Below are 27,506 nucleotides of genomic sequence, written 5' to 3'. Positions count from 1 at the left end.
AAATAAGACTGTACTAAGATGAAGTAAAAAAATTAGATGTGAAAAACCCTAATTCTGTCTCAGTAGAGGAATGGGTAAATAAGCTTTGATTTTTTTCATAAAGTGAATATTGAAAAGCAGTACAAAATAATGAACTATATTTATGTGTATCCACATTTAAAAAATCTCAAAAGCATAATGGTAAGTCTAAAAATTCAGTTACAAAATTATATATTTAGTACAACAGTTTGAACTTCCAAGCAATTTCATGCATTTTAAATTGCATTGATATTTTCCTAAAATGTAAAAGCATGGTAGAAAACATTTACATCAACTTGAGAATCATGGATACTTCTAGGAATGGAGTTAAAGAAATGAAATGGTGGGGGTGCCTGGGTGGCTCATTTGGTTGAGCACCTGCTTTTGGCCCTGGTCATGATCCCAGGTCCTAGGATAGAGTCCCAGATCAGGCTCTGGGCTCAGTGGGGAGCCTGCTTCTCCCTCTGCCTGCTTCTCCCTCTGCCTGCCGCTCCCCCTGCTTGTGCTGTCTCTTTCTCTGACAAATAAATAAATAAAGCCTTAAAAAAGAAATGGAATGGTGTATGCTTATAATGGATTCAATTATATACATATATTCAATTATACATATATTCAATTCAATTATACATATATTCAATATTCAATTATATACATATATGTGTGTCTAAAAATTAAGTTACAAATGATATGTTTTTAAAGTATAATAGTTTTGTCTTTTTGTTTTTTGGGTTTTGTTTGTTTATTTTAGCTAAGTAATATGTATTCAAAAGGCTAGAGACGATAGAGTACAGCCCCCCTAGGGACAGGATGGAACAAAGCAAGCAGCACAGTTGGCCTCCTGCTCAGCATATACTCTGGATGCCCCTCCACCACCCAGGGCCATCTTGTTGATGGTTATCTTGAAGAAGTGGTCAGACTACAGTAGGCACCTATTTTCTCCAAAGCCTCAAAACAGCACATGAAAGTCTTCTGATTTAGAAATTCTATCAGGCACCTGTGCTCAAACATCTGGTTCTGATCTAAGACATCATAGGTGAAGAAATCAGCAAAGGTAAGCTTTTCCCCTGCAAACCATGAGAATTTCTCAGAAAAAAGGAGAAAGTTTCAGTTGTCTTGGTAGCTTTTCCAAGTACTGGCTATCTCTCTCTTTCTCTCTGTCTATGCATCTGTCTATCTATCTAAAGAAATAATATATAGAAAGTAGAATATAAGAAATAATGTTTAGTCTACATGCCACTGTAGGTATTAATATATGCTACAATTCTTCGTGTAACTGCCAATACATTCTGATTTATTTGGTTTAAATGCACTCAGTAATCTATGCTGTGTTTTTAATGTTCAATGAACGACCAAGTTTGTGAAGGTTCAGGTAGTTGATGGACTCCATTTTGAGCAACACTGATTTAAGATAGTGAAATTCAGACTCAAATTATCAGCCATGATTTTTCATGTGTGATTCTTAAAATATTTTATTTTAGCCGAATACAAATTTTTTTAGGTTTAGTCTAATTTCTCTTGTGTGCTTTGATAAATTACCTCCTATTTAAGGTCGTCTGTATTTTTTTATCATTTTTTTTCATCATGATAAGTCTTTTCTTTAATCCCCAACCCCTACATCCCCCATTTCCCCCCATCCACCTCCCCTCTGGTAACCATCAGTTTCTTTTCTGTAGTTAAGAGCCTGTTTCTTGATTTGTCTTTCTCTCTTTCTCTTCTTCTTTTTTTCCTTTGCTCACTTGCTTTGGTTCTTAAATTCCACATGAGTGGAATCATATAGTTTTTGTCTTTCTCTGACTGACTTATTTCACTTAGCATAATACTCTCTAGCTACATCCATGTCATTGCAAATGGCAAGATTTCATTATTTTCTATGGCCGAATAATATTTCATTATGTATATGTATTTCGTTATATAAATATTTCATATCTATAATTATATGTATGTTATATATACATATGTTGTATATATACATTTTATATACATATATTCTATATATACATATATATTATTTGTATATATACAAATATATTATACATATATACATATATACATATATATTATTTGTATTTTAATTATATATAATTATATATATTATGTATATAATTATATATATTTCAAATATTTCAATATATATATGTATATATATATATATATATATATACCACCTCTGTTTTACCCATTCATCTATCAATTGACACTTGAATTGCTCCCATCATTTGGCTATTGTAAATAATGCTGCAGTAAACATAGGGTGCATATATCCCTTTGAATTAGTTTTTTTGTAATTTGGTGGTAAATACCCAGTAGTGCAATTCCTGATTCATAGAATAGGGTTTTTGTGGGTTTTTTTTTTTTTTTTTGTCTTTCTGGTTTTTAATTTTTTGAGGAACCTCCATGCTGTTTTGCGCAGTGGCTGCACCAATTTGCATTCCCACCAGTAGTGCACAAGGGTCCCTATTTCTCCACATCCTTGTCAATACTTGTTGTTTCTTGTGTTTTTGATGTTAGCCTTTCTAATAGGTGTGAGGTGATATCTCATGGATGGTAGTTTTGATTTTCATTTCCCTTTTGATGAGTGACGATTAGCATCTTTTCATGTGTGGCCGTCTGTATGTCTTCTTTGGAGAAATGTCTTTTCATGTCTTCAGCCCATTTTTTAATTGGATTATTTGTTTTTTGGAGTATTGAGTATTGAGTTGTACCAGTTCTTTATATATTTTGGATACTGACTCTTTATTGGATATGTCATTTGCAAATATCTCCTCACATTCAGTGGGTTGCCTTTTAGCTTTGTTGATTATTTCCTTCGCTGTGCCGAAACCTTTTATTTTGATGAAGTCCCAATAGTTTATTTTTGCTTTTGTTTCCCTTGCCTCAGGAGATATATCTAGTAAGAGGTTGCCACAGCCAGTGTCAGAGAGACTACTGCCTATGCTCTTTTCAAGGATTTTGATGAATTCTTGTCTCACATTTAGGTCTTTAATCCATTTTGAATTAATTTTTGTTTATTGTAAAAGAAAGTGGTCAAGTTTCATTCTTTTACATGTAGTTGTCCAGTTTTCCCCATACCATTTATTGAAGAGATTGTCTTTTTCCCATTGCATATTCATACCTCCTTTGTTAAATATTAATTGGCCATATAATTGTTGAGTTTATTTCTGGATTTTCTGTTCTGTTCCTTTGATCTACATTTCTATTTTTTATGCCAATATCATACTGCTTTAATTACTATTGTTTTGTAATATAACTTGAAATCTGGAACTGTGATACCTTCAGTTTTGTTTTTCTTTTTCAAGATTGCTTTGGCTATTTTTGGTCTTTTGTGGTTCCATACAAACTTTAGGATCGTTTGTTCTACTTTTGTGAAAAATGATGTTGGTATTTTGATAGGGATTGCATTAAATCTGTAGATTGCTTTGGGTAGTGATAAGTAAAGTAGCAGGATGCAAAATCAATTGTACAGAGATCTGTAGCATTCCTATACACTAATAACAAAGCAGCAGAAAGTGAAACTATGAAAACAATCCCATTTACAATTGCATCAAGAACAATGGAGTATCTAGGAATAAACTTATCCAAAGAGGTGAAAGACCTGTACTCTGGAAAGTATAAAACATTGACGAAAGAAATTCAAGATGACACAAAGAAATGGAAAGACATGCCATACTCATGGGGTGGATGAATAAATATTGTTAAAATGTCTGTCCTACCCAAGGTTGTCTGTATTTTTAATAAGAACTTTAGCTACCATACGTAGTTGCTAGGACACGTGTGGTATGAAATCTCTATTCTGATTCTTAGAGTCTATATACCAAAAACAACTCCTATTTCATCATTTGTAAAATTGGTGTGGCAACATTGCTGACCTTAGAAGATGTTGTGGGGATTAAATAAGAATATGTAAAACCACAAGACTGTGCTCAGCAGATAGTACAAATGCTCTTTATTATTATTAGCAACTTCATCAAAATCTTCATTATTACCATCAGGCCATTAAACTTTAGAAATAGTTGCCATCTTTCTGGTCATTAGCTTTTAAGGTAATACTTATTTGCATGGTTTTGAAAATCTTCCATAATTTCCCATGCACTAAGTTGATCTCCTCACTTCACTGTATCTTAAATCAGCTGTGTTCTTAACCTGACCACCCCTTTTGATTGTTCATCGTCCTCACCCTCAATATCCATTACTTCTCATTCTTCTGTTCTAATCCTGCCCATTGTCCAAAGCTTGCCTCAGATCTCATCTTGTCTGTAGTTACATTGAATTAATTGAAATCTTCTCGGTCAATATTTATATTGTCTATATCAGGTAATTTAGTGGTTCATTGTGTTCTTTCTCATATTGTTCACTGATGTTTCATATTCACGTCTTCACCACAAAGTCAACTGTTTGAAGCTATGGGTTGCATTTGCGATGTCTTTCATCACTCTCACAGAGCTCCACAGAATTCTGAATGACAGCAGATATTTAATACATTGCAGTTGTAGTAATCCACTAAACTTTTCCTAGCATCTGATTTTTGCCATCGCTCTGATTTTGGCTATAACAATTCAAGCCTCTCTGTTGATAATCACGGTTTTAAAGAAAATTTATTTCACTTAATTTATCCATCTTGCATATGGTACCAGTCTATCTTTTTCTAAGGTAAACAATCCCAGAAGGAAAATTTTAAAGACCTTTTAGTTATTATAAACATCCTTTAAATTTTTATAAATAATAATTGTTAACATAATTAAGTGTGGTCAAGTAGGACAATAGAATAAGAACAGTTATTCCTTAAGAAAAAGGTGGGAGCTTCAGCAAAATAGAGCTGCTATTGCTTGTGTTCTTTTTGCTTTAATTAGGCCAATTTTTTTGACATACGTAGACTATTAAAGAGGAAAAAAAGTCAAATACTTCCGACAAGAGAACAAGTTAAAATAAAGTGTCCCAGAGGGTTACGGCACAGCCCCACTTCTTCCAGGGACAACAGCTCTTTACACTGTGTACTAAAGCTACAGTGAGCCCCTGGGAATTAGATATCTTATAAAACAATCTCAGGCTATTTGAGATTGTTCTGGTCAAAGCCTCCATCACTCATAGGATAATAATTTAGAGCAAAAAAAGAAAAAAAATCATATCAGATTATAATTTATAACACTGCTTAAAATATGAAGTCCAATAGCTATTTTAAGTTTAAAACATGTTTTAATAATTACTCTCTACATTTTAGGAGCCATCAAATATTACTAAAACTTTTGTTCTCTTTGAAGTTTTAGAGACTCATGGTTAAATTATAAAAAATTAAAATACTCTTTTTCATCAATGCCTAATAGTGAAGCCATAATTCTAAAATTATATTTAATTTATAATAGACATATTTTATACATTTTTCAGTCTCCTTTACTCATACAAATATTTTTAGTCTTTCTAAGTCTCATCAGCAGTTCCTCTAAAGCATTGTCAGGAAGGAGACTTAGGATATACCCAGTACTTTCTTTCATTGCACTATTGGAAACCAAGTGATGAAATTGTGACTAAGTGTTCAAATGAATAGCTTTCCTAGAATGGCTCATAGAAGAGAGGTAAATGACAAGTAAAACCTGTTAAGGTATTTCCAGACAACATAGTCCATGAAACACCGTGTAACAGAAATCTGATCAGCAAACTTACCTGTGGTCTAACTTTAGTGTTTAAAGTTTAGATAATATTTCTACCTCCTAACTTATAAACTGTATTAATTATTTTTTTGTCAACCATTTATTGATGAAATCAGACAATGGAACATAAAATGATTAAGATGCAGCTTGTGCTTTCAAGAGGTTCATAGTTTATCATAGAGAGAGGGAAGGAGAGAGAGGCATTACAAACACAATTACAATTAGAGCTGAGCTCAACTTATGTTTTGAATCTCTATTCCACCAAGAAAGAAAAATATCATCTTGGTCATTTTCGTGCTGTATTACCTCCTTTCCCTGGAGTTGTAACTAAATCCTAGGAGCACATGTAGATCCAAGGTGATGCGTGTGTTGGGGTGGGGGAAGATCTGTTCCCCTTAGTTATTCACTGACACATATAAGCTGTCAATGACCCCATACTGCTAGTGCAAGCATTCACTCAACCATTCCTTCTCCTTCAGCATTACTGTCTCGCTGGGTCTCTAAGGTAGAGGCTCCTTTGTTCTCAGACTCCCACATTTCTAATGCATCCCCAGGCATCCAACCAGGGAAGCATGATGCAATGCCCTACAAATCCCATCTAATTCTCTCTTCTCATTACTTCTTTTTCTATTCATCATGATTTTTTCTCAAAGACAATTTCTCTGTCCCAGTGTTGTTTTTTTTTTTTTTTGCTTCAAATATTATCAGTATAATCTCCCTAATAGGTATAAACTATTGGAGATATAAACCCAGAGACTAACAGATACTTTCTGTTTTCTTCTCTGTCATGCCCCCCTTCCCTTAGAAGGAATCCCTAAGTACTGTCTTGTTTTTCAAGAATGAGATAGCAGTGGGCTGTGTATAGAAATAAGGAAATATTTTTCAAATATTCTGTTATCACCACTTAATTAATATCTGAAGAAGAAATCATGTTGGAGGACCATTACATACAATATTAAAGAGATAACAAGGGCTAATGAAATAAGCTGTATTTTTCCCAGCGTTTGAAGGAAAAATATGTCTGCATTGGAGACAGTTTTGTTCAAGGAAAATGTTGCATACAACTCACAGAGGAGAAATGTAATGACTGTTTTCCCTTTTCCTAAGTAAAGAACACCGGATGTAATAACAATGGTATGAAATAAAATTCTGATATACTGGGGCACCTGGGTGGCACAGCGGTTAAGCATCTGCCTTCGGCTCAGGGTGTGATCCCGGCGTTATGGGATCGAGCCCCACATCAGGCTCCTCCGCTATGAGCCTGCTTCTTCCTCTCCCACTCCCCCTATTTGTGTTCCCTCTCTCGCTGGCTGTCTCTATCTCCGTCGAATAAATAAATAAAATCTTTAAAAAAAAAATTCTGATATACTGATAACACGGGAAGAGGAAGAAGAGGAAGAGGCGGTGTCCAGCAAATGGTGATTATGAACTTAGTAGTGGAGGTGAACAGGGCCAGAATGTAAAAAAATATGATTTGACCTCATTGATCTCATTTAGGGACTCTGGTGAAAAGGTAATGTCCATGAAGATGAGGCACCAGCCCAGTAAGCCATATGCTCATGGTTCTAAAGTGCCAGAAGTCCTAAAAATCTCTTATAATCTAAGGATGTTTCACTTCTTCCATTCAACCATAAGGAGTCCAAGAAATTGGCAAAGTTGTAATCCAGTAGGATCCAGCCGTTTAATTAACCAAACAGGATTTTCTGTAAAACATGTATTCTTTTAGAAAAACAGTGATAGAAAACTAAGCTGCAGGCACCCTTCCTGCTTTATTCCGAGTTTTGTGACTTGTGACTTTCCTGGGACCTGAATTGGGCCATACCAATCTTTTATCTCCCCTTCCCTTTTATTTCTGGGAAATCTGGAATTTCTGTGTTATTATTTTTTTCCTTAAACTTCCAAACAATGTCATGGTATTCTAGATTTCCAGAGTTGATAATATAAATTCTGTCTAGCCTTCATGAGATTGAGGGTTGAAACATGCAATTTCCTTAAAATTTCAATAGTTTGTGGAGAGAATGCATCTGTAAACCAGTGCCTTAATTGAGAAGGGAGACAAAGGGATTAAGAATTGATTTTTACTTTTCTGTTTATTTTTACTTTTTTCCAAAAGATTTTTATTGAAATATATTTCACATACTACATTGTATAAAGTATACAATATGTTAATTTGATACATTTGTATATTGTATCACTTTTAATCCCTCCATTTTTATATTATTAAATCAGGTAGATATTAGTATTAAATTATCTCACAAAAGATGGTCATTCTATAGAAGATAAAATAAGTAGCATTCCTTATATTCAATCTACTTGAAAATGTAGACCTGGAGAATTTGACATTGTTCAAATAATATGTTTTTCTGACTGATTTTCTTTTCCATTTTTTTTAACCACATAGACACTTCGAAACTGGTTTATTTTAAAGCTTTCCAGTTACTAAAGGGAATAATAGTGGAGTACGTGACAGTTACTACCATCTTTGCAGTTGTAAGCTCTAATGTTCAGTAGGCACATGAATGCTTTCTGTGATACTGTATTAGTTTTGTGCAATAATGACTGAGATACAATTTTTGTCATCACTGACAGCTGAAAACAAGATAGCGCGCTGGCTAAAGTCTGTACATCCCAGTGATGGTGGGCACTTGCTTTATGGTAGGCATTTATGGAAGAAGCTTGGCTCTTCCTCTTCTTAGTTTTGTCTAAAGTTTCTTAGCATATCTAGTCTCAGTTCCTGTGTATGTGAAAATTAAATGATGTAATGCATGCAAAAGCCTTGCTCAGTCTCTGGCACATAGTAGAGGGATGTTATCTTAAAATTTGGGATTCAGAAGATCAATATTTTAAGTGTTTCACACATGAGAATAGTCAGTTTTCAAGCACAGTGATTTTTGTTTGCTTGCTTTTGCTTTTTCCTGGTGTGTGTGTGTGTGTGTGTGTGTGTGTGTGTGTGTGTGTTCTGTCTTATGAACTTCATGGTATGGATGATGACGTGATCAGGGACAGCAAAGATACAGTGTGAATGAAGGGTGTTTCATGATTGTTTTGCAAAACCCTCTATTACATGTCTTCACTCCTGCTCTACACATGCATTTTTGCCTGGCTTATCTTCATGCTGGTATCATTTGATATTGATACATTTAGAATAATAAGCCCTATAAAAACAAAAATCTTTGTGCATTTTCAATTATACTTCTGAAAAGCAACTCAAGATTGACAATTTATTGCACAAAAAAATCCTCTGTGACACAATTCTATGATAGAAATTAATTTGGGGGCATTTACGTCAGAGAAACATACAGCAAAATAACTAGATATAGTAATTTCACGTCTAAGACATTTCTTGGCCTTTAAAATCTAAGAAATGATCTATATATCATCATAAATTTATTATCTCACAGTAGTGAAATTCATAGTACGTAAAACATATATCTTCTCATTACACACCTGTGTTTTTAGATGGCACAGAATAAGCAAACACCGTTTCACCCATTTGATCCTCAAAGCGATCTAATGAGGTAGGTGTTTCCTTCCCCATGTAACGGGCCAGGAAACAGCTTGAGAGGCAAGATGGTCATCGGTCAGGGTCACAAGACCAGCACATCCCACAGACTCAGAATTCTGAGAGTCAGAATCTGGCACGTTCTATTCTGATTGCTTTTGCAGTTATCTTAACACCGTCCTACTTGTTTCCATGTAAAATAATTTCACACCTTTTAAATATAAATTGAAAACAACATAAGAACATTCACATTAGGTTTGGCAGTTCTTTGGCTCCTGGAATTTCAATCCAAACCTTTGTCACACACTGGATATTTCAGATCGGTGATTGCCAAGAAGATTCCATACCCTTGATTACTTTCTTTAATAAATACACTTTCCTATGTGACTTTCAACATCTGGAAGGGACTCGAAATGACTATTCATAGGAATAATGAGCATGCTTGAAGAATGAGGCAGACAAAACAGTGTCTAGTGCACTGGAGTAGGGAAGTAAGACAACGCAAGTCACTTGATCAGCTGCATTATTAATCAGGAAACTCACTGTTTGGCTCTAAATTTTCTAACTATACAAAATATAACAAAATAATCTCTAACTTTTAATCTTATCTTTTAAAAGCAAAGGACCACTTTGATAATTTTTAAATCTTTTTTTTTTTTAAATAAATGTGCTGGGTGTGCAAGGAAGTGTAAATCTGTTGCTTTTGACATATGATTTCATTCATCTTTGCAATTAACATAGTAATGATTATCTCCCATTTATGCCCTTTTATTAACATAATGATCTTCTAAAAACAATAAAGATTAAAGACAATTTAATTAGAAAAATAAATTAGTAAACTTATGTCACTAAATTTTTTACTCCTTCTCAACTATTAAATCAAAATGTACTCTAAGCAGTTTTATGTATCTAGAAATAGGATTATCCACTATAAAGTAAAAGAATGACAGCATTTCAGACTTTGTAAATTAAATTGTGTGATTCATGCATTTTCTAAGAATCTGAATGACTTTCAAATGAGCCAGCTACTTTATGTCTCTAATCCTTCTTAGAAAATAAATGGAAGAAATATGCTGATTCTTCTCTTTACATTAATACTTCCACACAAGAGCCTTTTAAATATATGCTCCAATCATTATATTTCTTTAATTGAATTGCATTATTTCCTAGTTACCCCAGAATCACAATTTGGTAAAAAGTATCCAAAATGACCTTTCTTTTCAGAGGTAGCATTAAAGTTTCAAATCATACAGCAACTCAGAATCATTGTGGTATGAGATTCACTGATGTAAAATAATTTATACTAATAAAGTATTTGTTGATAAGGATGTGCTTATAGAATCTGTGAAGAGCAGCTGAAGAAAATTCACACATTCTACTTATCACTAAAATACAGTTTTGTTTAGAGCTGATTATTTGCATTTGTCAATTTTCATTCTGTCTATAAATATTTAAATTATTCAGGTATAAAAAGATGGAAGCAGTCATATACTCTCTCATTAAGCTTCCACAGAAATATATCAGGTAAAATATCCATGAAACAGACAAAGACTAATTCTTTGTGTAAAGAGTGAATTTTTAGGTAAAAATTATTATTTTGACCTATATGTCATAAAGAGCAGGCCTCTGCTCAAAACTGGAACTTCAAGTCAGTTTGTCATCTGCACATGAGAGAGGATTATGTGTGGGAGATCTTTAGTAAGAGGATTGCTTAGCTGTTTTTATATCAACTCAAAATGTCCTTTAATGTGACAGGTTATATTAATGTCAGCTTTGAAAAAGCAAAGATTCAGAGCAGGGGACCTGTCTACTTATTTCTTTGGATTTTAAGTAACCACAAACAACATTATAATCCTAAGAAACAGACTTTTTGAAATGTGAATATTAATAGGAAAAAATGAAAAGGTCTAAAGCAAGTGTATCACTTTAGTTATGTAAGAAGACAATATCTTAGAAAGCACTTTGACATTTATAAAATGGTATGCAAATGTAGGCTTTATAATGATTAAAATTTATTTGAAATTTCTATGTATTTTCATATAAGTAACTCTTTTTTCCCCCCTGCTACTTTCTTTGTGTAAGTGCTTATGGATGAAATGATAGGCATTTGAGGGCAAATTTTTAAACTATTGGTTATTATATATATTATATTATATTATATTATATTATATTATATTATATTTTATACTTGTCCCACATTTGGGAGTTCTGAATATAAAACTTAATGTTATGGACTGAATTGTGTTCCCCTCAAATTACCTATGTTGAAGCTCTACCCTTCAAAGTGATGGTATTTGGAGGTGGGCCTTTAGGAGGTGATCATGTTCAGATGAGGTCCTGTGGGCGGAGCCCTTATAATGGGTTAACAGCCTTGTAAGAAGAGGAAGAGACACCAGATTGTTCTCTTTCTCTTCCATCTGAGGATATCATAAGAAGGCATGGTCTGAAAGCCAGGGAGAGAGTTTTCAACAGAACATGACCATTCTGCCACCCTGATATCAGACTTCCTGCCTCTAGAACCGTGAGAAAATAAATTTCTGTTTTTAAGCTGCCAGATTTTGGAATTTTTTTATGGTAGCCCAAGCTGACTAATACACTCCTACAATTTGATTAATAGAGATGAAAGTCCCATATAACTTAATTTTAGTGGTTTAAAAGTATTGAAAATGGGGTGCCTGGGTAGCACAGTCGTTAAAGCGTCTGCCTTCGGCTCAGGGAGTGATCCTGGCGTTCTGGGATCGAGTCCCATATTGGGCTCCTCCGCTGGGAGCCTGCTTCTTCCTCTCCCACTCCCCCTGCTGTGTTCCCTCTCTCGCTGGCTGTCTCTCTGTCACATAAATAAATAAAATCTTAAAAAAAAAAAAAAAAGCATTGAAAATGAACTAGTTTCTTTAAAAGCTATATTAACCACTAAAAACATTAATATGCTTTATATTTATACAAAATAAATGCATTAAACCCCAGGGAAACATGAAGTTTATTAAGCCAGTACATGAAATTTGATTATTTTTATTACAGAATATATAACATACTGTATATAATTTTAAAAGAGATGATACTTTTACAGTCGAACAGTATTTTTGGAAAAGAATTTAAGTAGTACTTTATATGTCTAGGTAAAATATCTTCTCTGAAATAAAGAGAATTGAAAGAAAAATAATACATATGATACTATAGAAAAATTTCTACAGGCTAAATCATGAATTCTAACTTTTTAAAAAGAAATTTACAAAAAAGCTATAGATATTAAATTTCATTTTATGCTTCTTTATGTTAATTCTGTTCTTGTGTTTGAAATGGGCTACTAGGCACAGTGACAGAAAGCCTTTAACCTGCTATTCTATGTAGGCCAATTATTTTAAATTATTAAATGGAATAAGGGGCACATATGCCTCTTTTGTTGTGAAATAGCAGTTACACATATTGAATGCCTGTTTTTAATCTGGAATATTACATACTCAACTACCTAATACCCGTGCTTCTCCCAGCCTACCTCCTAGACATTCCAATATTTCAAATCTTCTTACAAGTTGTGAGTCAAAATGTCTTCAAACTTTTGACATATATATAAAAATTCACATATGTGATTATTATATATGGATTTATAATCATTTAATTCATATAATTATATCCATAAAGTGAGGAAAAAACATTCCAGTACATCATGGAACTGGCCACAGCAATAACATCAACAAGAAACACTTTATTCGATTTTCGGGAGCTATCTTGGCTGATAGCAACACTCACAGAGCATTTGGGAACATTTTTTTTTTGCCCAGAGTTAGATTAGAACTGAACTTACTATCTTCATTGACTTTGGTGTCCTCACTGTGACCTGTATCGCAAGAATTTGCTAAGTGTTCTTACACTTTTTACTCCTCTTTCTTCATTTCTTTTTTCCCCTTACATATGGTCATCCATTACTAGTAAACAAAGTAGATTTGCCCTATACCATTGTAGAGCTTACAATAAATTTTTTAGACTATGTGAATAAATGAATGAATCAGAATTGTGGGCTATTCCAGTTTACCATAATCTATTCTAAGTCCTCTCTTCAGATACAGTTTTTCCTCCCTTTAACCTGTTCCTCCCACTGTACTCCACCATCATTTATGATGGTGTTCTTTGCTATTTCATCAGATAATAAAGGAGTTCTTTCATCCCGATATGTTCCTCCCATACCTTTTATCCAGATACATTTTAAATAAAGCATCAGTTAGTGATCTCACAAAAACATTAGTGAACTCTAAAGAATTAGTTTACTTTTCCCTAATTGCATGCACTCATATCATATTATACCTCCTTTACATTACATTTGCACAAATAGTTGAACAAGTGTCTTAATGTCTGCCTTACTCAATTGTAAACTTCATGAGTACACAACCATGTACTCTGATCACTGTATGTCTCCAGTGCTCAACACAAAATGCACTAAATATCCAAAGACTGAATAAAGGACTTTTTGATGAGTATAGAAGAAACCTGTTATTGCAAGTGAGATGGAACAACGAGGAAAATGCAAACATGGTTGTTATATATAGGAAACTTCAGGAAGAGGGTGACTCCATTAGCTTTAGGTAAACAGTGGTGTGATAATAGGGAATTCTAAAGTCAAATGCAAGCTTTGCATCATACCTGATGAAAAGATGTGCTGCAGTTGAGGCTGATCTATGTGGTGTTAACTACACTTGTGTAGAACACTCAGAGGTTGGCTGCAACTGGCCACAGATCGTTTTGTGCATTACGTATGATGATGTCCAAATCACACTTGTTTAATATTGAAATCAACTACTTAGGGCCCTTGCAAATAACCAACAGATATGGTCAGATTGATTATCTTCATTTCTCTGCTACTAAGTCAGTGATTCTTCCAGTTTGTGCATTCCTTCTCTCTTTTGTTTATAATATCACTGATCATTGTGTTTGTTGCATTTAAAAAATCATGCGCAGCTATTAGTATCAACTCTGCATAATCCCATATTGTTTAAAATTAGTTTCTCAGTATATTTTTTGTAGTTTTTGTCCTTTAAGACTAATTGGAATGATTTTTTTCACTGCAATTGGTTTTTGCTTACATTAATAAATCAGTGCAGTAACATGTGCTCAAACTGACTGTGTATGAAAATGTCATTTTTCTCGGTCTCATGTAGCACACACATTTCCAGCTTAGGGAAACTACAGCATTTGACTGTTAGTGTAATTAGGAAGAGAGCATATAAGTTTCAACAGGTTTTATCTAGATATTCTACTTTTCTGTTTCCTGATAATGGGTTCCATTAAAGCTAATTAGCTCACTTTAGTCTTATATGCTACTGGAAATAAAGGCATATCTTTAAATAAAACAAGAAAATCAGCATCATTAACGCTTGCAGTTGTAAAGAGAAGTGGAATATGTTGTAAAATCTGAACCCAATTCAAGTTGAAATTAGGAACAGGTGATAGCCTCAACAATGTGCATCTTTTATAAAGTATTATTATATGACTAATTAAATTCACAATTTCAGAGTTTACCCAAAGAGGCTTGAAGATAAAATATATTTTTCAATTGCATTTAAAGTATTATTTCATAGTAACTTTTTTAAAGTTAATGATTTCTTTGGAGAGGGGACTTGGCTAAGCTCACTTCCCATTCTGTTATTCTGCAAATAGATGTGAGGGACCAATCAAGGTCAGAGATTATTTAAATATATTCACTTGAAAAATGAATTTTGATGAATTTAAGCATAACTTTAGGAACTTGACTTTTACTTATCTGTCAGTATTTTGCCAACTCTAGAATGTTGCCAAAATATTTCTTATATTTTATTCTAGCCAGATATCATGTCAACATGTATTAATAAATTGAGAAAAAATAATACCATTTATGGTGATTGATGCAAGCTGGTAATACTAATGAGGAAAAATAAATAAAATAACTCTGAGTTGACTATCCTCTCTGTATCTGGTATGTTTCTACATTACCAAGTCCCTAGGGTATAATTTATGTGTGTCAGATAATAAGTATCCACATGGATGTGACTCCTATCTGCTGTCTAACTTTATAGACACACATAATCTTGTAGATTAATAGTAATTATAGCTACAACATACAGATGATCATCTGAAAGCAAGAACTTGTATCTTTAATTATGTTTGTAATGAGATATTAACCTTTAAAAATAAATTTGCCTTTCTTTTTGTCACCTTTATGCTAGCTTTCTCTTTTTAATTTTCACTATGAATGGTGTTTTTATTTAATTTATCACTAGGGAGAATGTAATGTGATTAAGTTGAGAATCTGGACTGACAAAATTTTTTAAAAGGACAGATTAAATGTAGAGAAAATTATTGCAACCTTTGAATGTTCTTTCTCTTTATTATATTTCCCTCCTTCGCATTTTCCTTCTTTTACCTACATTCTTCCTTTTCTCGTCCTTTGCAGGCATTACCCTGTACAATTTTTAAAGTAAGTTGACTTGAGTATGAATTCAGTCATCTTCTCTCATTAGTTGTAAGGCCTTAAGAAAATATGTGAAATCTCTCAAGTTAGTCCCAAAGTAGTGAGTGTCTAAAAGTCAGAGATTTGGCATTTGCTAGGTACTCAAGAAATTTTATACCATTCATTCTCTTCTTTCTTTATCACACACTGCCGGCCAAATAGCCCATTATCTTTGTCGTGAACACCATTCTTACCATAACTCACAAATATAAATTTCTTTTTTAATCCAAGTTTTTATTTAAATTCTAGTTAGTTAACATACAGTGTAATATTAATTTCTGACATAGAATTTAGTGATTCTTCACTTACATACAACATCCAGTGCTCATCACAAGTGTCCTCCTTAACACCCACCACCCATTTAACCTGTCCCCCCACCCACCTCCCCTCCAGTAACCATCAGTTTGTTTTCTATAGTTAAGAGTCTGTTTCTTGGTTTACCTCTCTCTTTTTTTCCCCCTTCTATGTTCATTTGTTTTGTTTCTTAAATTCCACATATGAATGAAATCATATGGTATTTGTTTTCTCTGACTGACTTATTTTGCTTAGCATAATACTCTCTGGGTCCATCCAAATGGCCAGGTTTCATTCTTTTCTTTGGCTGAGTAATATGCCATCATACATTTATATTTATTTATATAAATGTATATGTACCACCTCTTTATCCATTCATCAGTCAGTGGATGGACATTTGGGCTCTTTCCATAATCTGGCTATTGTTGCTAGCCTGGAGAAGGATGTGCTTCCAAGAGCATTCAGGTTGTTTGCATAATTATTTCCCTGTGATCCTGACTTATTGGCTGTTGACTCGAGGCTTCTCCCAGGTCCTAGAGTCAGTTTGCAACTTCTTAGCATGTGGCACTGTCTGTACACAGTTCTTACATGGCTATTGCTTCTTCAAGACCAGCTAGAGAATCTCTCTTTCCAGTCTGCTAAGATGCAGTCATATGTAACATAGTCAAATCGAGGGTATGAAACTCCATTGTCTTTGTCATATTCTGTTAGGACCATGTCACAGGTTCTGCCAATACTGTTGGGGAAGGAATTTGCCAGTTTGTAAAATCCTTGGAGTGTGTCTGCTGCAACAAGGCAGTTAGAATTTTCAGGGGAGGGTACAGAGAAGAGAAGGCTGTAGAAAGAGACAACTGTACTGAATGAAAGCTGTGTGGAGCTACAGTGGGTTCTTCCATTGGTTACTGATCTGCACATGTGTGGGAAGTAGCTACTTGAGGCCAAGAAAAGAACAACCGGAAAGGAAATAGAATACAATTCCCAGACCTCAGACAAATTCAGAAATTGTTTAGGTTCCCATGAGCTGAAGTGAAAAACCTTCCAATAAATGGGGAGAGTACTGAGAAGGATATTGGCTCAGCAGAAGGGCAAAATTAGCTTTAAATTAAAGGCTGCTCTTCTACCCCTTTAGCAGATCTTAAAACCAAACCTTGAAAAGATCAACTGCTTCCAAATAGCTGCATGTCAGGATGAAGCCCAAAAGCATTTAAACAGATACAAAAAATCTCAAGCTCCCAATAAGATAAAATTCACAATATCTGACATCCAATTAAAAACTAAGCAACAAAGAATAAGGAAAACATACAATGAGGAGAAAAATGAATCAATAGAAACAGATTCAGAAAGATTTAATGCCCATTTTTAATAAAAAGGTTAAGTAAATTGTGATATATTCCTACCTTGGAATACCAGATTGCAGTGGTTTTCAAATCTTTGTTCATGCCCTCCCGAAAGTCCTTATGACACTTTCAGGGGTTCTGCTGGGTCAAAATTCTTTCCATAATAACATTAAGGCATGCTTTGCTTTTCTTATTGTGTTGACATTTACACTGACTCCTCAAAGTAATGGTGAATAAAACCCTGGTGCCCTAACACAAAGCATGGCTGCATCACCAAGCTGGAGTAGCACTCCTACTATTCATTGCCATGTGTTTGCAGGAAAAGCAGTTCAGTTAAGAATGTCTTCAAAAGAGCAGTAAGAAAATGTAATGTCACTAAACCTCCCCCCTTGAGTACGTGTGTTTTTAATATTCTGTGGGAGCAAAAGGGAATGCATAAAGCATTTCTGCTCAATACTAAAATACGATGCAAATTGTGGATATTCGGAATTAAGTAGTTGGCACACACATTCTCTAAAATAAAGTGAGCCCGTCACTTCAAGGAATACAGCTTTGGGTATTTGTTGCCAATGACAAAATTTGAACCTAATAAGTGAGAATTTTAGGAAACTTGCATTGAATAGTGGGAGTTTGATAGCTGTTTAAAAATCTCCTGAGATTGATAGTGATATTGACACATAGAATTCTTGATATTGTTTAATGAAATGTGTGGACACTTGGAAGGTCTTTATAACTTAAAGAACTGAATTTTCCAAAGGAGCAATGTGTGGTGTTTCCAAATGAGGCATGGGTAACGATCCATTCAGAGGTAAAGATAGATCAATGGATTTTAAAGTAACAGAGTAAAAAGTTCATAGAAATGATGTCAGATTCACACTGCAACTTAACTTGAAAAACTTACATGTTTTGAGTTTTATGCAGTATCAAAAGGAATGTATACCATTATCTTAAAAGCCACTAAAATTCTCCCCTGTTTTCCTTTTGCATACCTTTGTGAGACTGGATTTTCTTTATATATTTCTATACGCCTATTGCAACAGAGTGAATGGAAAAGCAGATATTAGGATCCAGTAATCTCTTCTTAAGCCAGGCATTAAAGAGATTTCAAAATTCAAAACAATGCCATTCTTCTCATTGAATTTTTCAAAATGTAGTTGCTTTATGAAATTATGTCATTTATATTACCATGCAATGAGATTTTTATAATCAACTTGTAAAAATTGTTGTAGTAGACAGATACTTCTAAAATATCTGTTTTCACTGCTGATGTGATAAATTTGATATGTGTAACATACAAACACCAAAACTATCTGTGGTTCTCAATTCTTAAAAGTATAAAGGAGACATGCAATCAAGAAGTCTGATTAATTCTGTTACACAGAAGGAAGGAAAATAAACAAATAATGAATAAATAAAAATAAGTGAAATAAATAAATGAGTTACAGCTACATACAACCTGCATGCATCTTACAACTGCAGTGATTATAAAAGAAGCCAATTGCCCACGAAAACAAGATGTGTGTTTCTCTCACATATCAGGCAGATAGACTGTGTAGTTTAGAAGTCACATATAAGTGGTAAAATAAAAAATAATTGCAAGGACATGTCCTCACAAAATCAGTGTACTGGGTTATCTCTGGGAAGAGGAGAAGCAGTAGGTGACTAGACAGGAATACAAATGAAAATCACTCAATGTTCCAGAAACAGGCACTGGTCTATCACTTGCCCACTTTGTAATTATTCCCAAAATTGTTCGTACATAGCTTATGCACTATTCGGAAGTTAGATCTCACAGTTAAAAAGGGGTAAGAAATTGATCCTGGAAAATATTTAGCAGTAAAGAAAATAAACATGATACTACAAACATTAGACAAAAACGTTTATCCAGAAGGAAAAACAATCTTTTACTTCCAACTCTAAAGCAAAGCATAAATTTAAATTTGAATGATGAACAGTTTTATAATTCTGGACTGCCAAACCGTAAACCTTCTTTTCTTCCTCATCCAGTTTATTATCCACCGTAGATCATTTCAATAACACTTGCCCATTTCCTAAACACTCTTGACCCTTCAATATTTCATTCTCCCTGAATGGCAATCCCCTAGCCATGGACAACCCCCAACTATTCAGTGTCTTATGTCTTCATCTGGAAAGCCAAGAAGTCCTGGAGAATGAAGCTGGTCACATTTTGAATACTATAATATTCACCTACCTCAAAAGCAACTAAAAATCTCAACCATTTCATTGTATTCATACGGTTTGCAGCCTACTCTCACCTCCCACAAGGGCTATTTCAAAGCTTCTCCATATTCCCTTAACCTCCACCTCTTCAAGCCTCCCTCAACAGATGACATTCCTGTTAATAATTGTAAGAAAATAGAAGACATTGGAAAGGATCAACCTTGTCTTCCAGGTATCAGATCAGCTGTCTCCCTCCATCTGAACACATTACATTCTTCTCTTGTTAGAATAGGAGGTTACCTCTCTTTCATTTAAGACTAATTTCTCCTAGACGTAGTTTTGGAGGTCTCCTTTCCGTATTTCTAATGAGAATTGTTAAATAATAAATATAAAAATAAAATAATCTTGGATGTTGACACTCTGGAGATTTGTGTCCTGAACACCCTTTGTTACATTGTGTCAGTATTCTGAAATTTTCAATTATAAACATCTGTAATATATATATGTTATGTATTTCAGGATTGAGTATTTTTAGTCATCACAGAGCAAAAAGCTCCAAAACAGTGAAAGTATATGTCACTTTTTGTGGTTAAAATCCAGTAGTATGTAAGCAACCAATGATAAGGCAGTATGTTGTTGAGAAATTCCAATACTTAAGATATTTCCACTAATGATCAATCTTAATTATGTAAATTACCATTATACTTAAATGAAAAACAAAACAGTCTAGAAGGCCTTTTATTTTTTCTTTTTAAAAAATTTTTATTTAAATTCCAGTTAGTTAATATACAGTGTAATATTAGTTTCAAGTGTACAATTTAGTGATTCAACACTTACATACAACAGAAAGATCTTTTACATAAAATGATTACATACCTCTTATCTTTACTATATATTCTGCATTTTAATTTAATGTAATACAAAATACAAGATAATTATTTTCTTTACAGAGACATGGATATTGGTGAATCTAGGAATGGGAGATAGATAATAAAATATATTAGTAAATGCTCAGAACAATGTTCAAATTGTTACTCCTTTGATATTGAAGCTTTTAAAATATTTTCAGAAGAATGTTTTAACAAAGATATAAATTTTCAAATATATAAACTATGAGAATGTATGACATTTTATTGCTTTATCTTATTTTAATAATAATTTATATATTAAAACAAAACACATTTTTATTTATTTATAATATTAAAAAGGCAAAATCATTCCTTGTCTATTCATTCTCTACTGAGAATCCTGAAGCCAAAGAAACTTAAAATTGTCTTTGTTTTGTTCTTTCATGTCCGGGAACTTCAAACTCCGATATTTAAAAAAAGGATTATTTCCCTTGGCTTTTACTGACAATATGTCCAATTGAGATTTCATTTAATGAATAATTTTTATGGATAATCTCTACCAGCTAAAACAACATTGATCTTTAAAGCCAAGTTGCAAAACAAACTCATATAACTGTATTCTTGCTACTGGGGGATGGGCACTGGATTGCCTCTCAGAGGTAATTCCTTTTAGGTAATTTTCTATGTGACATGAAGTCCATTTCTAAACACTTAATGATTACAGTATATTATATTCAACTTGCTCATACACTCGTTTATTCATGTACAGTTAACCGACTTGTCACTCTGAAGTAGAAACATTTTGTTTCAGGAGTCAGGGATCAATATGAAAAAAAATTAATTATAGAAAATTACAAAGAAAATAACAGCAATCAATGCTTCCATCGCTGAAAATTTAACCACTGTCAACTTCTTGGCATACTTGTTTGAGTCTTTTCCCTTCCTCCCTCCCTCCCTTCTCTTTCTCCCTCTTTTCCTTCCTCTCTCTCTTATTTTTAAGAAACTCATTCTACTGTAAAATTGACATGTGTTTATCTTAAAAAATTCAAGCAGTACAGGTGGTGTGAAGATGTGATTCTAAAAATCACGCAAATCCCATCACCCATAGTTAGAGAACTGTTTCTGTTTATAGAGAAAAAAAATGAATATGCTGTCACAAAAAGTATACTACATTCTAGATATAATTTCAAAAACCAGTAAAATAATAACAGAAAAAAACTAAGGTTCGATGAAAGTAATTGCAGAGTGTTAATGATAACAAAAATATTCTTTAATATATACCTCCAAATTTAGGAAGAGAGATTTTGAAACAAATTCAAAAGGTCGAGGTCATTCAATTGTAAAAACTACCTATTTCAAGAAGATGCACAAATGACTAAGAAGTATATGAAAAGATGCTCAACATTATTTTCAAGAAGAAACTGAAAATCAAAACCACGAAGAGATAGCATTTCATACCCACTATTACAACCAAAAATTTTTTAAAAGACAATAATAAAGAGGTAAAGAAATTGAAGCCCTCATGTGCCGCAAGTGGGAATAGAAAATAGTCTAGCTACTATGGAAGAGTTTGGTGACTCTTTAGTTCTTCAAATAGTTAAACATAGAATTACCATATGATTCAGCAATTCCACTCTGAGATATATATGCAAAATAATTGAAAACAGGTATTCAAGCTAATACTTGACATAGATCTTAATAGCAGCCTTACTCATATTTAATATATGGATATATATCATTTACATGTGGGTGCTTGTTCAGTGTGTGTGTGTGTGTGTGTGTGACTGTGTGTGTGTGACTGTGTGGCAGCTCCAGTGTGGAAACAACCTAAATGCCTATCATCTAATAAACGGATGACTAAAATGTGTTATATTCCTATCATAGGATATTATTTGGCAACCACAATGAATGAATTACGGATTCATGCTACAACATGGACAGACCTTAAAAACACGGTGCTAAGTGATAGAAGCCAGACATAAAACACTACATATCATATCACATTTGTGGGAAATGTCCAGAATGTAGGGGGGTAGGGAAGAGGGTGAGGATTGACTGTTAGTGACTATGGGTTTTTTTGTGGGGGGTGGGTGATAAACATGTTCCAAAATTAACTGTGTTGATGTTTGCCTTGTATATATACATATATGTGTGTAATGTAATGTTCAGTATTCTTTTTCAATTTTTACTTTTTATTGAAGTATAATTAACATATGGGTTATATTGGTTTCAGCTTACAACATAATGATTCAGTAATTCTATACGTTACTAATTGCTCACAACAATAGGTATAGTCACCCTTTGTCACCAGTGTTCTTACAATATTGTTGACTATGTTTCCTCTGCTGTATTTTTCATCTTTGTGACTTATTTTATAGCTGGAAATTTGTACCTCTTAATCCCCTTTATCTATTTCATTCATTTCCACCACCCACCTCTCCTCTGACAACCATGAGGTCTCTGTATTTAAGAGCCTGTTTGTTTGTTTTATTTCTTGAATTCCACATATGAGTGAAATCATTTGTCTTTTTCTGTCTGACTTATTTCACTTAACATATACTCTCTAGGTCTCTCTGTGTTCTTGCAAATAGCAAAAATCTCATTCTTTTTATGGCTGTAATATTGCATTGTATGTGTGTTTGTGTGTGTTGTATGTGTGTGTATGTGTGTATCACATTTTCTTTATCCATTCATCTATCAACGGACACTTGGGTTGCTTCCATATATTGGCTGTTGTAAATAATGCTGCAATAAATATAGGGGTGCATAAATGTTTCCAGATCAGTGTTTTCAATGGGTATTCTTTATCAAAATTTTTAACAAATTTTCCTGAAATATGATGTATGACTTCAAACTGAAGTTTTTGGAGATTTTTATCTCCTCTTCATTTCAAAAATATTTTTCTTATATTATTGAATAAGTCTACTTCCATTTGTTGATTTCCGTATTTCACTGACATGAGTTACCTTCATATTGGATCATCTTTATCCATCATCCATAGGCATTAGCTTCTCTCTGATTACTTTCATTACATCTAATTTTAATCCATATTCAGAGTGATAACCTGGAGACATTCTTCTATATGGGTACTAAGGTTTTCATTGGTTTCTATTGTTGATTTTTATACTTATTAGTTGTACAATAGTCTTCATTGTGTCTTCACTTTATTTTTTACCTTTATTTGAGCTGTGACTTTAATTTCCTTAATACACACACATATTTATATTCTGTAGGGTCTATAAGATGAGCAAATGCTGAGAAAATCCTTCTGTACCTTTAGCTAGAATCTGTTCAGATACATTACTTTGCCTTTTGGTATTATGGTCTTGCATCTCATAGATTTGCCTGTTACATTTGCTCGGATTCTTACATGTTGTTTCTGTTTTTTCTTGCCCACAATGAGTAGCTACGTTTGGAATTTGCTTTGATATGATGAAGGGATGTCTCAGGTTCTTCCCCTCCTGTCTAAGAATGGTTTCCTTATCCTCAGATTCACTCTTGTATCCTGACAATTTGGTGAGGGTAAGGGATCTTGGAGGGTTCCACTGAAATATGAAGCATCTCTGTTAGCATACCTGTTCTAACTTTGATAAACATCCTTTACTACTCTTCACTGTACTCTGTTGGGAGACTTGTCCATCCCCATGTGGCTATTAACCCATTCCTTGTGTTATTCTCCCAATTCAATGTGAAGTCCTGCTCTTTGCACTTTTGTCTTTTGCCATTATACATTTTCTCCCCAGAGTGTAGCTATTCTACCCCTTCTTAGTCTGATAACTGCCCAGTTTTCCTATAGAATTTGGGTTATTATCTGTGGGTTTTTTTTGTTTGTTTGTTTGTTTGTTTATTTTACCAATTCATCATGTTCTTGGGGGAGATGGCTTGTCAGTTCATCAGGAGGCTAGCTGGGCTGATCTTTCCTTTAAAATCTATCATTTTTAAAAATTATTTGTGTTATAAGTTTTTCTAATTTAGCATTAGATTATCTCATTTATTTGGTTTCTATAAATGAATAATTTTTGTAGGATTTTACTTTTTTTGCTCATTTGGGAGGAAATTTGATGGAAATTTTCCTGATGCCCTTTTGATCACATCTCAACCAGAAAATCAGCCTACAGAATTTCATTTAAAGTATTTTATTGGTTTGACATACACTGCAAGCCTAGTGTGTAATGTATGCAAAGTAAGTTCTTATTTAATTATTGAAAAGTTTATGTATAAAGAATTAGTTCTTAATAAATTTCATAACAATGTTATATATTTGTATTTGACTTTTAATTTTTCAAAGTGCCTTCTCATGAACTATTTATATAATCATGATTAAAATCCTGTACATTTGTTAATGGAGACATTTTCTGCTCTTTACCTTTGAGCAAAGTGAGGCTCAGGAAATTGTTTAAAATAAGCAGCAATGGGGCGCCTGGGTGCTCAGTCGGTTAAGCGTCTGCCTTCGGCTCAGGTCACGATCCCAGGGTCCTGCATTGAGCCCCACGTTGGGCTGTCTGCTCAGCAGAGAGCCTGCTTCTCCCTCTCCCTCTGCCTACAGCTCTGCCTACTTGTGCTCTCTCTTTCTCTGTCAAATAAATAAATAAATAAATAAGTCTTTTAAAAAATAATTAAAATAACCAGAAACTAGTCAGTAGCAGATCAGAATTGAGTATAGGGTTTTGAATGCTTAGCATCATATATACCAATCCACTTTAGTCACAAATATTTTTTGTTTCAAATTTTTCTTTAAATTCTGGTTAGTTAACATACAGTGTGATATTGGTTTCAGGAGTAGAATTTGGTGATTCATCACTTACATATAACACCCAGTGCTCGTTGCAACAAGTGCCCTCCTTAATACCCATCACCCATTTAGCCCATCTCCTGCCCACCTCCCCTCTAGCAACCCTCAGTTTGTTCTCTATGGTTAGTAGTCTCTTGTGGTTTGTCTCCCTCTCATTGACAGTTTTTCTTGCAATAACTTCTTCAGGAGTATTAAGATATTAACATGTGAATTTTATTATAACTGCTTATTTGACTAAAATTTTAGATAATAATTTTTAGCAAAATTGTTAATAATAGAGCAAATAAAATGATATAAAAATTCATTTCATATGTTTTCCTATTTAGAATTAAATAATTCTATATTTATATTACTAAAAAATGTTTACCAGAAGATAATGAAATGGAATTATATTACTCATATCATAGACATCTCAATTGTTCCTGTAAAATCTACCTTCAGAATAAAATTTTTTATCATGAAAGTGCTAGTAAGTAAAGGAACAATGGGTAGACACCACTATAGATTCTTAAGATGGTATGGTTTTTCTAAAGCAAACTCGGGTAAAGAAAAATATGGAATTTTTTGAGACAACTTTTTAAAAAAATTCCTATTTTAATTATCTATAAATGTTAACATCAACTTTGAGTTTTACCTTTCAGACAAAAGCCACCTGTAAGAGGGTTTCCAAGTTATCTATGTTCCCAAACTATATTTATTTTCATCAATGGCACCTCCAAAAAATGATAAAGAAGGAAAACTCAGAAATTGTTACCTGCCTCGTCATTTTAAGGAAAGTTGTAAAGAACAGTAGAAATGTTTTGTTCAAATGAATAAACATTTTTAAACATCTATTTTGTAACAAGAATTATGACATGTAATGTGTAGTACAAAACAACAACAATCTGCCCTTATAAAGCAGACTATATAGTAGGAAAAGAGCAAGTTAAAACACAGAGCTGTCAAATAAAGTGGTGAGAAGATACAGGCTACTGTGGGTATTTAGTTCAATGGCATCAAGATGAAGAAATCAACAAAAGCCTTAGGGAAGAAAAGACATTTGAGATAGGTCTTAAAAATTCGGTAGTATTTTTGTAGAACAGTTGAGAACAAGGTTACATTTTCAGTGAAGGAAATGACAAGAATAAATCCAGGAAAGGTTACAAATCAAACAGTAAATACAAGAAACATTGTAAATTTGGGGAATATAGTGGAACATGGTGCAAAAGTTGGAGATACAAATAAGAAGTTAAGATCAATGATTTACATCTGTTCAACAAATATCTGTTAAATACCCACTGTTTGGTAAACACTGTACTAGGTGCTGCTTGAAACTGAAAGTCATGTTCCCTCTTCCCAAGATTTGTATAACTTATTGGTTGAGATAGAAACATAAACAGATGTTTTAATAGAATGTAGTAAATAAAGTGATAGAGTCATGCTCCGAGTTTTACAGGATCCCAGAGGTGGCGCCCTTTGGTTGATGAGGGGTAAGAAGATAGAACTCTGGGAAAGGTTTTCTAGAGAATATAATCTTGAGCTGAGTTTTAAAAGGGGAATAGGAGGCTTATGCAGCTAAATATTAGAAAGATGACAGTCAGAGATAATGCCAGACACAGCAAACTGCATAGACAACAAGGCATGAAGTAGAAGGTGAATATGAACAACTACTAGGGGATTAAGAGGACCAGATGATTGAGGAAACTGATGACAGGAACTAGGAGTAGATAAGATTACAGAAGGAGGCATGGAGTGATTGGTAGAGAATGTTGTGTGCTATGTCAAGGAACAGACATTAACCTACAGATAAGTAATACCACTTCAAAGGATTTTAAGCAAGTGGAGTTTTAGTCAGTTCCATCTGGAGACTATATGAAAGATACATTTGAGGAAGCTGCAAACTTGGAAGCCCATGTAGAGTTCATGAATGCTGAGCAAAGCCAATTGAGTAGAGAAGTGAGATTTAAAAACCTTCACAGGAGGTAAAAAAAAAAAAAAATCAAACAAAAATTACTGTTGAACCAAAGTATATTTCATGGATTCGTAAATGGGTGAAACAAAGTCCCTGAGTTCTAGAAACTTACTTCTTGGTGGCAGTCATGATACAACAAAATGTGGAGGGAATGTAGAAAACCTTATTGTGCACTTTGAAGCCAAGTGTGAGTAATTTAGAAAAATATGTGAAGGATCTAGGTTCTTAACAAGCCTTGAGACCTCACTGATAATTTATGAACAGAAAACCAACATTAGCATATCTGTTTTAGAAAGGCAATTCTGGAACCCTTAAAGAAATACTTGAGTGGAACAGAAGTGCAGGACCAGTTAAGGAGACATCAGTATAGGCAAGAGATAATACTGTCTTAGACTATAATGGCAGGGTTTTTTTTTTTTTTTTTTTTAAAGATAGATAGTAAGTACAGATAGTCAGAAAGTAA

General features: G+C 33.6%; 1 long non-coding RNA gene across 1 annotated transcript in view; it reads left to right on the top strand.

Moving 5' to 3' along the window:
• The first annotated feature begins 591 nt into the window (after positions 1–591).
• LOC123801018 (uncharacterized) overlaps positions 592–27,506 on the top strand; it is a 148,394-nt gene continuing 121,479 nt past the window's right edge. Inside the window, exon 1 of the long non-coding RNA XR_015725935.1 lies at positions 592–1,069. This is a non-coding gene — a long non-coding RNA (uncharacterized LOC123801018). The remainder of the gene's footprint in view (positions 1,070–27,506) is intronic.

This window comes from Ursus americanus, chromosome 10, assembly GCF_024610735.1.
Source record: "Ursus americanus isolate L20-20 chromosome 10, mUrsAme1.1.p, whole genome shotgun sequence".
NCBI lineage: Eukaryota > Metazoa > Chordata > Mammalia > Carnivora > Ursidae > Ursus > Ursus americanus.
This window is presented reverse-complemented; position numbering and strand designations above follow the sequence as displayed.